Here is a 14,234-nt window from a genome sequence, read left to right as displayed (position 1 = left end):
GAATCGTTATAAATTGTTGTCACGATTCTCTTTCTTTAGCCCAGATGATACATTCTTGTTTTATTTGATTTAAAGTCTTGCAAAATCATCATTATTTTGCTATGATAACCTGCCAAACACCATTTTTTTTATTTTGTTGTGTTGTTGTGATCAACCTGCCAAAAAATTGGTGTGCTGTTGTTGTTGTTGGTGTGATAAAAATCACATTTTTATTCTGCTTGCACTCAAAGGGTAGGGATATTTTTGCAGGGGAAAGGCTGGGGATATTGCCCACCTACCAAACAACAGTTTTATGTGAAAGGGATTATTAGGGTTGGGGATGGAAGGGAATGTAGAGGATTAAATGGGATTGGTGAAGGGGAGGGATTCACCAAATCCCCAAAAATCCCCAGCCCTTTTGGGGCTTGAAAACCTCATGTGCCAAACAAGGCCTGAAGAGGTCGGAGATGCGAGCCAGCTCCGCCTCCTGGTTATGGGCCCAGACCTCCACGACTCGCGCCCTGCCGGCACAGGCTTCAGCACGCGGTGGCGGCGGCGACATGTAGTTCTTCCGACTAATTGCAACTAGGTCCTGAGAGGAGGTTTATCTTCCTGGCGATAAGATTTTATAAACAATACCCGTACGTGCTCTGTGCGGATCCGAAACGTATTCAATTTTTATTTTATTTTTGGCTAGCGTGCGAGAGCCGGAGGGAGGGATCTCTTCCTAAGCTCGATCCCTGATTCTTTTTTTGATAATAAAGAAACTCGATGTTTGATCGAAATTGCTGCAAGGACGACAGTTGCCGGCCGACCTTTGGACGATGGGAGGATCGAACGGTGTTATTCACTTCTGCTCTACCCAGGGATGGCTTGATGCGTTGCATCGTCTGAGAATCGTCCACTGAGCGTCGGCTGTGTAGCAGCGATCATCTTTGATTGAGTGGGCTGATTTTAGCATGGCAGTTGACCACGGCTCGACGACAGTCCAGTCGTGTCTGCACTGTTTCACGGGGGTTTCACGGGGGTTCCACCTCCCCAAGCAGCCATTTTACGATTCTGCCCCTCACATCACTCGTCCGCCACCACGATCGGCGCCGCCGCCCGCCTCCTCCTCCTCCCGGACGGAGACCAACCAGGGCGAATGGCTGCGCCGGCGAGCGAGGACGAAAGCAAGGACGTGGACGCCTTCCTGTCGTCGTGCGCGGCGTCGGGCGAGGCCGCGTATGCCGCCGCCGAGGCCGTGCTCGAGCGCCTCCAGGCCCGCGCCTCCCGCGCCGCGGCCCGACGCCTCCTCGGCGCCGTCCGCCGCCGCTTCGACGCCGGGCAGGAGCACTGCTTCCTCACCTTCCACTTCCGCGACGTCGTCGTCGACCCCCACCCCCAAGGTCGGTCCCCTGATCCTCTCCGCAAACGTATCACCTTTCGCGGAAACCGGCCGACTGGCCGTCGAAATTTCCCGGACTGCGAAGAATCAGGTCTTGATGATTAGATTGCTTTGCTAATAAAGAAGTAAGAGTACAGCTATGCGTGCATGACAACGATCTGTTTATGGCCACGTCTATGGGTTATTGTACTCTACAGTATTATTTAGGTAAGCACGTGGGCGATTCCACTGGAGTGTCAACCATGTGGCGGCCCATAACGCTGCTGACTAATGTAAGCGCTAGGTGTCCCTGGACTGCAACTGTGTGCGAGACTATGAGTGTGTAATTGCGCAGAGACTTGTTCCCCCTTCTCCTTATGCAGGGAACACTTCAGTCTCGCTTGTTGAATAATTCACACTCTCTGTTTTGGACTTTTGGTGTTCATATAAAATGGAAACAATGGCACTCCGGATCTGTCTGACATAGTTTACTTGATGAGATTTATTTAATTCTAGCGTTGCTGTTAAACATTGTAAATATGGTGTTGTATAAACCGTATAGGGTATAGGATGCGTGCGTGTGTTTATCTCTGTAAACCTTGTTGGCTGTTAGGATCGATCTCTTCTCTGTTTTCTTGGAGATCAATTCTACAGCCTAACCGACTCCTGTACATCTCGTCTATATTAAACACGTACGCGTCCCTGCCCACGGCATACGCTTCTATCCTCTCGTTTTACAGTTGCTTCAGAATCTGGTACTGCACATAATGTGATGTGCCTCCTTGCGTGAGGCTTACTCTGTTAGTGTATCTGATCCCTAGCACTTTTTTTACAGACATTCCCTATCCGTTGTTTAGAGATATATGCATATACTATTTGTTTTTGTAGGAACAAGATTGTGACTAGTTGGAGCCAGATTTATGTGTGTGAGAAAGTGAACCAAAAACAGACACTTTGTGTGTGTGTGTGTGAGCTTGTTGCATTCAAAGATATGGCTTCAATGTGACCATCTTCTTTTCTTGTGGAAGTTTGATAGTCATAGAGGATCAACGGAAGTTCACATGAGATTAGCACACAGCAAGGCATTGGTCAAATGAGGTACTCAGAGAAATGTTTTCATGGCATCTAAGCATCATTTTTTTTTCATTCTTTTGTGTAAGCTGCAGAGTTTGGAGGTTGATGTTATCTATTTTTCTTCTTACAATTCATCTTTGGCAGAAGAATCCTAACTGCAGCGATCAAACTTATTGCAGTAAGAGAAAAAATAGGGCATGGCGTACATACTTTGGAGAATGTTACTATCAATTTTTCTCTTCTAATTTATCAACTGCTTCTAGGGTTCCAGCAAAGCACGAAGCTAACAATGATGGAGATACCTAGCATTTTCACTCCTGTGGATTGGTCCTTCGCTTTTTATGAGGGCCTTAATCAGCATCAAGATTCCACTTCCAGGGATAAGACGTATGCAGAGCTGGGGTGTGGCAATGGTTGGATATCTATTGCGCTTGCAGAGAAGTTGTCCCCTTTGAAGGTGGTTTTCTCTAGTTCTGTCAATAATTTATCTTATCGTTATTGCTACAGAAGTGGGAGCCACATCAGTTATACATTTACTTTGCTTTAATGATATAACACTTTTGGTACCTCTGAGGAAAATAATATCTACCGAGCATATTTTATTCAATTTTGAGCAAGGATCTAGTCTAATACCACACATTGTTCAACCATGCTGAGCATTGTGTCCTTTTTTCTTGAACTGAGCAGTGTGTCCTTTAAAGCAGGAAAGAGGGAAATAACATCCAATTAGATTTTGATCCGCACATGTCAGTCAAACAAATTAATTTGCAAGCAGCTAGTTGTTACCTTCATAGTCCAGCCGTTGTTTCTGTCAGAACCCAAGCTGAGCATTGTTTATTTCTTTGCAGGTCTATGGTCTGGATATTAACCCAAGGGCCATCAAGATTGCATGGATAAATCTGTACTTGAATGCCCTAGACGACAATGGTCTCCCGGTCTATGACAGGGAGGGAAAAACATTGTTGGATAGAGTTGAATTCCATGAATCTGATCTTCTTTCATACTGTATAGATAACAAGATAGAACTTGATTGCATTGTTGGCTGCATACCACAGGTACGGTTAGTTATTACTGTATCGTGAACGGAAATTATAGTAGACCAGAACTGAAGGAAATTGCTCACTCTCGAGATCTGCTTTTCAGATTCTTAACCCCAATCCAGAGGCAATATCAAAGATTATGACTGAAAATTCAAGTGAGAAGTTCTTGTACTCCTTGAGCAACTACTGTGCTCTTCAGGTAAGTAGAGATATATCTTCTTCATGATTATTACATAAGGAAAATGTATTGACATGTGTAATGTGTTAAATTTATTCCATTCAGTTTATCTAATACCAATGGCGATTTGTCTTCATGTTGCTTCTCTAGCTGGAGTAGGACTGTAGGAATACCAGGAGTGAACTTATTTCTTGATTGCTCTTTCAAGTAACTACATTTTGTATATAACCAGATATAAGAAAAAAATGTCTTCGGAGTGTATGCTGTTTCCTTGTAGGCATGTGTTGCTAGCTCTGATATAATTAAATAATTTTATAAATAATATAGGATCTGTACTGAAAACTTGGTCCCACTAGTATCATAATCAGTTTAACTGGATGGTTAGGAAGGACAGGACTGGCAGTCTACATTAAAAGGGCAACTAGGCTAAATGATGGATACTAGAATAACTCTTTCGGCAGTATTCCATGTTTGAAATTCCTCACCTTGACTTCCACCTTTTGCACGACTTCATTTTTTGCAACATATCTCTTTTGATCCCTATGAATAGAAGTTTTTGTCAGTTGCTAAGCATTTCATCATCATTTGACATGATGCACATATAGTATTAATCAAGACAATGTTTCTTATGATGGGTGAATGTTCTATTCCGTTTCCCTTGTGCTTATTTGTTATGTTTGTAAACTTGTTGCATCTCTTACCTCCAGGGTTTTTTTGAGGACCAGTTTGGCCTCGGGTTGATTGCTCGGGCAGTTGAAGAAGGAAGAGCTGTCATAAAGCCTATGGGTATAATGATATTCAACATAGGAGGCCGACCAGGTCAAGGTGTCTGTGAACGCCTATTTCTACGCCGTGGATTCCATATCAGTAAGCTCTGGCAAACAAAAATTATGCAGGTATCAATTTTGTGAAACCAGGAAATCTTTCCATGCCAGCATTATGTTCTGGTTTTAGTAGGGCATAGATTTTCCATTTCTCGCTTCATAGTATCATATTACAATTTGATATTCTTGTTTGGGATCATTACCAACTAGTTGATAATTTTCCAGGCTGCCGACACTGATATTTCAGCTTTAGTTGAAATTGAACAAAACAGCCCACATCCATTTGAATTTTTTATGGACCTTGTCGGGGATCAGTCTGTCTCTGCACGCACAGCCCAGGCATACATGAAATCTGGTGGCCGTGTTTCACATGCTTTGTCTGTGTATAGCTGTCAACTTCACAAACCCATTCAGGTTCCTTCACACTTTCTTTACATTTGTAAATTAAGCAATACAGTGATGGAAGTAGTACTAATTCAGATGATTGTCAGGTGAAGAAATTATTTGAGATTCTTAAAGATGGGTTCAATGAAATCAGCAGCTCCCTTGATTTGTCCTTTGATAATGATTCGGTTGCTGCTGAAAAAATGGCCTTCCTAGTATACCTTGCTAGTTTTTTGAAAGAGAATAAGTCCAATCCTTGTGAGCCTCCATTTGGATGTTTAAACTTCCGGAATCTTGTTGCTGAATTTATGAAGAGCTACTACAACATCCCATCAACTTCTGATGTAAGGCTTCTTAGTTGTGTTCGCTTATACCAGAAATTCATAGGATCAACTTATTTGCCGCTTCTATCATATGCTTCATATGATCCTCCTTTCTTTTCTGGTGCACCAGAATGTTGCTGTATTCCCTTCTCGTGCTGTTGCCATAGAAATTTCTCTTCGACTGTTCTCACCGGCGCTTGCAATTGTGGATGAACATCTGACCAGACACTTGCCGAAGCAATGGTTAACATCCTCAGCAATTGAGGTACTCCCCGTGTGTGGCCTATGCATGCATATGCAGCTTGTGAATGTAGTGCAACACTTCTTCAAGCAACACCCAGTCTGTACTACTTAATAGTGCAATGTTCTTCTGCTTTTTTTACAAAAAAAATGTTCGACGGGAATAATGGAAAAGGCATGCCTGTTAGGTGAAGAAAATATGATGATTCAAGAGTGTTGATGTTAATGCTTCTTTTTAAAATTTCAGGGAAGAGCAGATTGTGACCGTGCTAAAGACACAGTCCTTGTAATTGAAGTACCACGCCAATCAGATTTGCTGATTGAGTTGATCAGGAAATTGAAGCCTCAGGTGGTTGTTACTGGCATGGCTAAGTTTGAGGCTATCACCAGTGCTGCTCTTGTGAATATACTAAGTGCAACAAGAGATGTTGGTTCGTAGATATTTCAGAGCATCTGGAGTTGTCTAGCCCGCCAAAGTCTAATGGTGTGTTGAAGTATCTTGCTGAGAACACCCTACCTTCGCATGCAGTTATACTCTGTGGTCTAGTAAAGGATCAGGTGCCTATAACTTTACCACATCAATTTTGTTCCATGGTGGATCGATCTCTCATGTCTCCTTTTAACTACGATTTATTATGATGAGTTAAATACCTTATGTGTCTCATCCTGACGCCCTGACTCCACTGGGGGATGTGTATATGTGATTGATGGTTGGTCTTATACATCAAAGACGATCGTACACTGCATTTGAACTTCTCTGCATTCTTACACCTACTTTAGGAACTTCCTAAATATTTTAATCTGCATGTGCTCTACCTTATTTTGGACTATTGTGCAGGTTTATTCTGATCTGGAATTTGGATTATTGTGCAGGTTTATTCTGATCTGGAAGTTGGTTTTGCCATATCTGAGGATGAAACTGTCTATAAGGCGTTGTCACGAACTATTGAGCTATTGGAAGGACATACTTCTGTGATCAGCCAGCAGTATTATGGCTGTCTTTTTCGCGAGCTACTGGCGTTCCAAATTGACAACCGGCATGCACAGCGAGAGGTAATCATGAGTTCATGACTTAACTCCCCCAGTTTTCCACTCATCCTCATGATAATGGAAAACTGTTCTGTCTAATGGTGCTAATAGTGGACATTCCTCTCAGCATAACTCAGCCATTTAGTTGGATAACGGGTACTCAGAATGAACAGCTAAATATATTAGTAGGATGACTGATTATGTTCCATGATGTCTAACTATGAGTAATAATAATAATATGCCCTGGTATCTATGGAATATCGCACTTCATAAGAAAGGGGGCCTATGGAATATCTTTTGACCTCAATGTTTATTTTTTGGTTAGGCTTTTGATGTTTCCTTGCTCTTTTGTAGAGACAACCTGCAGAAGTGATACCTCAGAAGATGATAGGATTTTCTAATTCAGCTATGTCAGCCCTAAAAGAAGCTGAATTTTTTGTTCCTGATTCCAAGGAATCTAGTATCATTCATATGGATCTAGACCGCAGCTTCTTGCCAGTACCTTCTGTGGTGAACACTTCCATTTTTGAAAGTTTTGTTAGGCAGAACATCACGGATTCTGAAACTGATGTTCATTTCAGCATTAAAAAGCTGGTGAAACATTACTATGGTGGTTTCCCAGGAGACCGTTATGCTGACAGGTTAGATGGCTTCGGTATGGAAATTATCTATGGAAGCACCTGTGTTGCACTGTTCAACAAGCTTGTTCTTTGCTGCGTGTAAGAACAAGGTACCTTCTTTTTCCCTTTGGGCACCAATGGGCACTATGTCTCAGCAGCAAAGTTTATGAACGCAAACATCTCGACCATTCCAACAAATTCAGATTCAGGATTCAAGATTGAACCAATGGCTCTAAACAAAGCTCTAATTGAGGAAGAAAATTGGGCCTGGGTCTATATTTCTGGCCCTACAATTAACCCTTCTGGTTTCCTGTACAGTGACAAGGAGATACGACATCTGCTTTCTATTTGTGCTATGCATGGAGCTAGGGTAGTGATAGATACCTCCTTCTCTGGTCTGGAGTTCCAAACCGACCGCTGGGCTTGGAGGAATTTGGAAAGATTTTCTTATAATGTTTGCTTAGATCCCCCATTCACAGCTTTTATGCTCGGAGAGCTGTCCCTTGGGCTGACTGCGACTGGCCTTGATTTCGGGTTTCTAATTTTCAATGACCTGTCCGTCGTTGAACATAATCTCGCAAACTTGAGTCAGCCAGATAGCACATTGAAGTACACTTTCAGAAAGCTATTGGGTCTTAAGAACAAGAGGGATCAACACTTCTCTAATCTCATCATGGAGCAAAAGGAGACACTGAAAAATCGTGCCAACCACTTGGCAAAGGTTAGGCTTTTGTAACATTCTGAACTGCCCTCTTAAATTTGTACTCCCTTCCAGATCTTAGTTTCACATAGAAAGATTGGCAGAACCTTATTAGCGTAATCTGAGTAACTTGAGTTCATGTTGGCAATCATTCCATTGAAAAATCAGTTTGATCTGTACTATTACATAGAAATTGTAATATGCGGGCAAAAAGAAAAAAAAAACTCGGTCGTCCCTGTCCAGGGCGACTCGACCTAAACCTAGTGCCCCCGCCCCCAATCCCCTCCTCCCTCGCGCCGTTGCTGGAGGACGCCGCCGGGCGAGGCCCGTGTCGACGGCGGCGGCAAGGTGCTCTCTCGCGGCGACCCTAGTTCTGTGGGCGGAGGAACTCCGCGGCGGCCGCTGTGTCCCAGCCCGCACGGGACTAGGCGAGCGGTGGTAGGCTGTGGCTGGCGGAGCTCGACAGACGGTGGCGTTCTGCGGGTCAAGCTGGTGATGGCGGCGCTGTGCCGTGCTTGGGATAATGGTCCCACCCAGATCGTGGTTGCGGCTGTGTTGGGCGGCACGAGCCGCTTCCTCGCCGGCTTGGTGCACGATGGTCCTTCTTGACGCAGTGCCGGACGGATCTGGAGGGGCGGCGCGAGAGGAACCATGACAGACTGGCGGTTGGGGGTACCCCGATGTAACACCCTGGGAATCATGCTACAGTAACCCCCTGTGATTAAGCTAATCATGTGCTAAACAGGGCTAGATCACATTTGAACCACACCCTTGTCAAGCTCCTAGTTCAAACTTCAAATATAATTAAAGTGGAAAATAAAAGTTTTCAAAAATTCAAACAGAAATGTTCAGTGGGTTCTAAATAATACACTGGTAATTATGGTGGAGAAAACACATTTTTATAAAATGTCTAAATACTTTTAAATGAAATAAAACAGAAAAGGAAATAAACAAAAAAGAGAAAACAGAAAACAAAACAGAAAAAGAAAGCAAAAGGAAAAAGGCCCGCTTCCCCCCCACTGGAACCGCGGCCCAAACCCCCCCGGCCCAAGCTGGGCCGCCACCCGCAGCCGCGCCCCGGCCCAGCCCACCCCCCCGCCCCGCGTCCCCTTCCTGTTCCCCCGACCGGGTCGGAACAGGGGAGCGTCGCCGCCGAACCCCCTCGCCGGCGGTGAACCCCGCGAGAGGATAAGGGCGCCAGCGGCCCCGCTCCCTCGGGCCTCTCTCCCACTCACCCCGCTCGCTCCCTCGGCCTCTGCGCCTCTCCCCCGGGTCCGCGCCGCTCCCCTCTTCCCCACGCCCGACGCGCTCGCCGCCGTTCACCTTGTTCACGTGGCCACCGTGCCCCACTCGCCTCCTCGCCGTGTCGTACGACGTCGCCGCCCTCGACTACACCCCCTCCGCCTCTCCGTCGAAGCTCAGAGCCCCTGCAACCGCCTCCCCGAGCTCGCCTTCAACCTCGGACGCCGGCGACCCCCTTCTTCCCCGGCGACGACCTGCTGCTACTAAGCCACCCACGGGCCTTTCTTGCGCCGCGCGGTGAGCTCCTCTACCTCCTCCCCCTCTCCGCTAGCTCGCTCGCGCTCCGTAGCGGCTCCCCCACGAGCGCCCGAACGCGCTGCCGCCTGCGCTCGTCGCCGGCGTGCCTCCGGTGACCAAATGGCCACGGGCCAGCGCCCGTTGCCTTCGCCTCCTAACGCACGACCCACCTAGCCTCTCCGTTCGCTCGCTAGCATGTTGCGTCGCCCTTTCCTCTGGCGTCCGACTCCGGTCGTCCGCCGACGAGCTCGCCGCGCTCGATTCCGGTCACCCCTGCCGCCACAACCACCACCGTTGGACGCGGCGCAGCCGTAGCTTTCGAACGCGACCGAAAACTCCCTGAACGGTGCCCTGTACGTGGATTCCGGCGAGGTCCCGAGCGCCTCCGCCGTGTTTTCGGTCGCCGACGTTGCTCCGGCGCCGGCCACCGACGTGGCACACCTGGGGCCACCCCCTGGGTCACTGCCAGTGGCCCCCACGGGCCCCAGTTGACTGGGTTGACCCAGTCAACTGCTGACTGGGCAGGCCCAGTCACTGACATGCGGGCCCCGCCGCAAAAATTAGAAAAAGAAAAGAAAAAGAAAATGTTTTAAAAATAAAAATAATTAGTTTAGCTAAACACTCACTGACATGTGGGGCCCATCCCTCTAATTATACTGTTAGTTTAGTTTAACTAGATGTTAGACTAACAGAGGCTGACATGTGGGTCCCACTGGACCCACCTGTCTGGTTTGACTGGTCAGCCGACCAGTTGACCTGCTGACGTCAGCATTACCTCATGCTGACGTCATAATTCATTTTTCTGAATATAAATAATTCCAGAAATTCAAATAAACTTTGAAAATTCATATCTTTTAAACCGTAACTCGGATGAAAATGTTTTCTATATGAAAGTTGCTCAGAACGACGAGACGAATCCGAATACGCAGTCCGTTCGTCCACCACACCTCCCTAACCTATCGAACTAGCAACTTTCCCCCTCCGGTCCGTCTGTCCGAAAACGTGAAACATCGGGAATACCTCCCGGGTGTTCCCCCCTTCACCGGTACCACCTACTGTCGCGTTAGGACACCCCTAGCACCGCTCACTGTCATGTCACGCATCGTCATGCTTATGTTTGCATTGTATTTACTGTTTCTTCCCCCTCTTCTCTCCGGTAGACTACGAGACCGACACTGCTGCTGCCCAGTTTGACTACGGAGTCGACGACCCCTCCTACTTGACAGAGCAATCAGGCAAGCCCCCCCCTTGATCACCAGATATCGCCTACTCTACTCTCTACTACTTGCATTAGAGTAGTGTAGCATGTTACTACTTTCGATATCCTATTCTGATGCATAGCCTATCCTTGCTACTACTGTTGTTACCTTTACCTGCAATCCTATCTGCTTAGTCTAGGATGCTAGATTTCCATCAGTGGCCCTACATTCTTGTCCGTCTGCTGTGCTATACTATCGGGCCGTGATCACCTGGGCGGTGATCACGGGCATATACTTATATACTATATACATGACACATGTGATGACTAAAGTCGGGTCGGCTCGTAGGAGTACCCGCAAGTGGATCTTTGTGGCGGAGCGACAGGGCAGGTTGAGACCGCCTAGGTAAGAGGTGGGCCTGGCCCTGGTCGGCGTTCGCGGATACTTAACACGCTTAACGAGATCTTGGTATTTGATCTGAGTCTGGCCATTTGGTCTATACGCACTAACCATCTACGTGGGAGTAGTTATGGGTATCCCGACGTCGTGGTATCAGCCGAAGCTCTTTTGACGTCAGCGACTGAGTGGCGCGCGCCGTGTTGGACCGCTTTGACGTAACCGCCGTGATCGTGTGGGTTGCTAGGTCTGCTCGCGGCCGCGTTCGCAACGTGCAGGTGTGCATAGGGCGATGGGCCCAGACCCCTGCGCGCATAGGTTTAGACCGGCGTGCTGACCTCTCTGTTGAGCCTAGGTGGGGCTGCGACGTGTTGATCTTACGAGGCCGGGCATGACCCAGAAAAGTGTGTCCGGCCAATTGGGATCGAGCGTGTTGGGTTATGTGGTGCACCCCTGCAGGGAAGTTTATCTATTCGAATAGCCGTGTCCCTCGGTAAAAGGACGACCCGGAGTTGTACCTTGAGCTTATGACAACTAGAACTGGATACTGAATAAAATACACCCTTCCAAGTGCCAGATACAACCCGGTGATCGCTCTCTAACAGGGTGACGAGGAGGGGACCGCCGGGTAGGATTATGCTATGCGATGCTACTTGGAGGACTTCAATCTACTCTCTTCTACATGCTGCAAGATGGAGATGTCCAGAAGCTTAGTCTTCGACAGGACTAGCTATCCCCCTCTTATTCCGGCATTCTGCAGTTCAGTCCACTGATATGCCTCTTTACTCATATACCCATGCATATGTAGTGTAGCTCCTTGCTTGCGAGTACTTTGGATGAGTACTCACGGTTGCTTCTCTCCCTCTTTTTCCCCCTTTCCTTTCTATCTGGTTGTCGCAACCAGATGTTGGAGTCCAGGAGCCAGACGCCACCGTCGACGACGACTCCCACGGCGCTGGAGGTGCCTACTACTACGTGCAGGCCGCTGACGACGACCAGGAGTAGTTAGGAGGTCCCAGGCAGGAGGCCTTGCCTTTTGATCGTTGCTACTTTTGTGCTAGCCTTCTTAAGGCAAAACTTGTTTAACTTATGTCTGTACTCAGATATTGTTGCTTCCGCTGACTCGTCTATGATCGAGCACTTGTATTCGAGCCCTCGAGGCCCCTGGCTTGTATTATGATGCTTGTATGACTTATTTATGATTTAGAGTTGTGTTGTGATATCTTCCCGTGAGTCCCTGATCTTGGTCGTACACATTTGCGTGCATGATTAGTGTACGGTCAAATCGGGGGCGTCACACCCGATGACTTCGGTGGCAGCGTACAGGCAGGTGGCTCATAGGCGTGCTACCTGGTGTCGCCGGCGGGTGCCGTTCCTGGATGCATCGTCGGTCAGAGGACTAGATCCAGGCGGGATTGGGCCTTGCCGCCGGAGGTTCTCTGTAGCGCCCAAGATGCGATTCTATCCCAATCACGTGATGATTCCTGATTGGGGCACAACCACATTTCGAGCGCATAGTAAGGTGGATATCATTACAACATACCATGCACTAAAAAGATGAGAATATCATATACAGGCTTACACTCGCCACGAGCTACAACATGAATACATCAATACATTGCAACCATCATACAGAAGAGCAGGCTAATAATCCCAGGCTCCTGACCCGGAACCCATCCTATGATTGATGAAGAAGCAGAAGAACTCCAAAAGCAATCAAGCATCGCTCTCACGTCAGATCATCGCATTACCTGTACCTGCACCTATTGTTGTAGTAAACTGTGAGCCACAAGGACTCAGCAATCCCATCACCATGGGTATCAAAACTAGCAAAGGTTAATGGGTATGGAATGAAAAAGTGGTGAGGTTGCAGTAGCACTAAGCATTGTATGGTGGCTAACTTCCGAGTACAAGAGTAAGAAGAGTAAACTACGCATAACGGTCGCAACTAGTAATGATCAATAAGTGATCCTGAACTACTTACGAGTCAAACATAACCCCACCGTGTTCTCTTCTCGAACTCACTCAAAAAGAGACGGTCACGGTTACGCACGTGGTTGGTGTATTTTATTTCGGATCTGGTGTCAATTTCTCTACAACCAGATATTATAAAATTCCAATCTGCCACATAATCGCGGACACGGCTCTCGTTTCTGAAGAATAGAAACAACAGCAAGACCATGGCGATGGAGAAGACGACGGCAGGGGGTCTTGGCGACGAGGTCGGCGGGAACCGGCCGGAACATGGCGGATTCGCCGGATGGGCGGCGGAGCAGAGGAGATCCGGTCCAGATCGGGGTCGGTCGAACTTGAACGGCGGCTTGACGAACTGAAGGAGGCGGCGGCCCTGGCTCCTTGGCGGGCGACGGCTGCTCAGACTCCCGCGGCAACGAAGCAGAGGAACGACACATGGCGCGGCGACGGGAGCTCCTGAAGTGGCCATTCATGGCAGGCTGCTGTAGAAGTGCCTGAGAGAGAGAAGATGCGTGAGGGAGAGAGAGAGACAGAGGAAAAGAGTAGGACGGAAAGAAACAAAGGAGAGGGGCGCGACGCTCCTGCTGGAACTGGTCGCAGTGGCGGAGCTGATGAGGCAGCGGTCCGCAAGAGGGCGTTGCTGCTGGTGCTGGGGTTCTGGTTGGAGGAGCTTGGGCCAGCTGGGGCCTCGGGCGCGAGCGTCCCGCTCGGGAGGAGCTCCTGTGGTCGTGGACGAAGGCGACCGTGAGGATGAAGGACGACGGGGTGGCGGCTCGGGCAGAGCTGTGGGAGAACCGACGTTGGTCAGGGAGTTTCTCCTCCGGCGAAGATCTGGCGGGGTTCGCGCCCGGGCGTGGAATGGATCGAGGGGAAGGTGGAGGCCGGTTGGGTGGATCGGGCAGGGGAGATCCCGAGGGGGATTTGGTGGAGTGGCGGCGGCGAGGGAGAAACCTCCTCGAATTTAGGGTTTGGTCTAATTTGGCTAGGGGCTGGACTATATATATGGAAAAGAAGGGAGTTTGGATCATCCGATCGAAATCAGACGGTCGATATAAAATGCTATGAGAAGTTCAAATGAGAAACAGAAGATGTTTGGGGATGATCCGAACCCATCGGTCATGACTGGTCGGTTCGGATTCGGGGAAGTTTCAGATGCGCACGCGAGGGGTCTGAGAAAGGTCAACAGAGACAAACGAGGAGGGGCTTGTGCCCTGTTCCCACGACGTGGTAGGGGGGTCGGGCCGAGCGAAAGCTTTGCGCCTTGGCGCCGGCGGCGGTAATGCCTGTGGGTGTTACGCTCCTCTTGGGGCGCCGCTTTGGTCGTCTCCTTGCCCTCCGACACTCAGGGTGAAATCCTTTGTCTACCTCG

At 48.3% G+C, this 14,234-nt stretch overlaps 1 pseudogene; it reads left to right on the top strand.

Moving 5' to 3' along the window:
* Window positions 1–658: 658 nt before the first annotated feature.
* LOC109771003 (methionine S-methyltransferase-like) lies at window positions 659–7,924 on the top strand (annotated as a pseudogene).
* The last annotated feature ends 6,310 nt before the right edge of the window (window positions 7,925–14,234 follow it).

Source organism: Aegilops tauschii, chromosome 4, assembly GCF_002575655.3.
Source record: "Aegilops tauschii subsp. strangulata cultivar AL8/78 chromosome 4, Aet v6.0, whole genome shotgun sequence".
In the NCBI taxonomy this organism is placed as follows: domain Eukaryota; kingdom Viridiplantae; phylum Streptophyta; class Magnoliopsida; order Poales; family Poaceae; genus Aegilops; species Aegilops tauschii.
The sequence above is the reverse complement of the archived record's forward strand: the minus strand, read 5'-3'. Positions and strand labels throughout refer to the sequence as shown.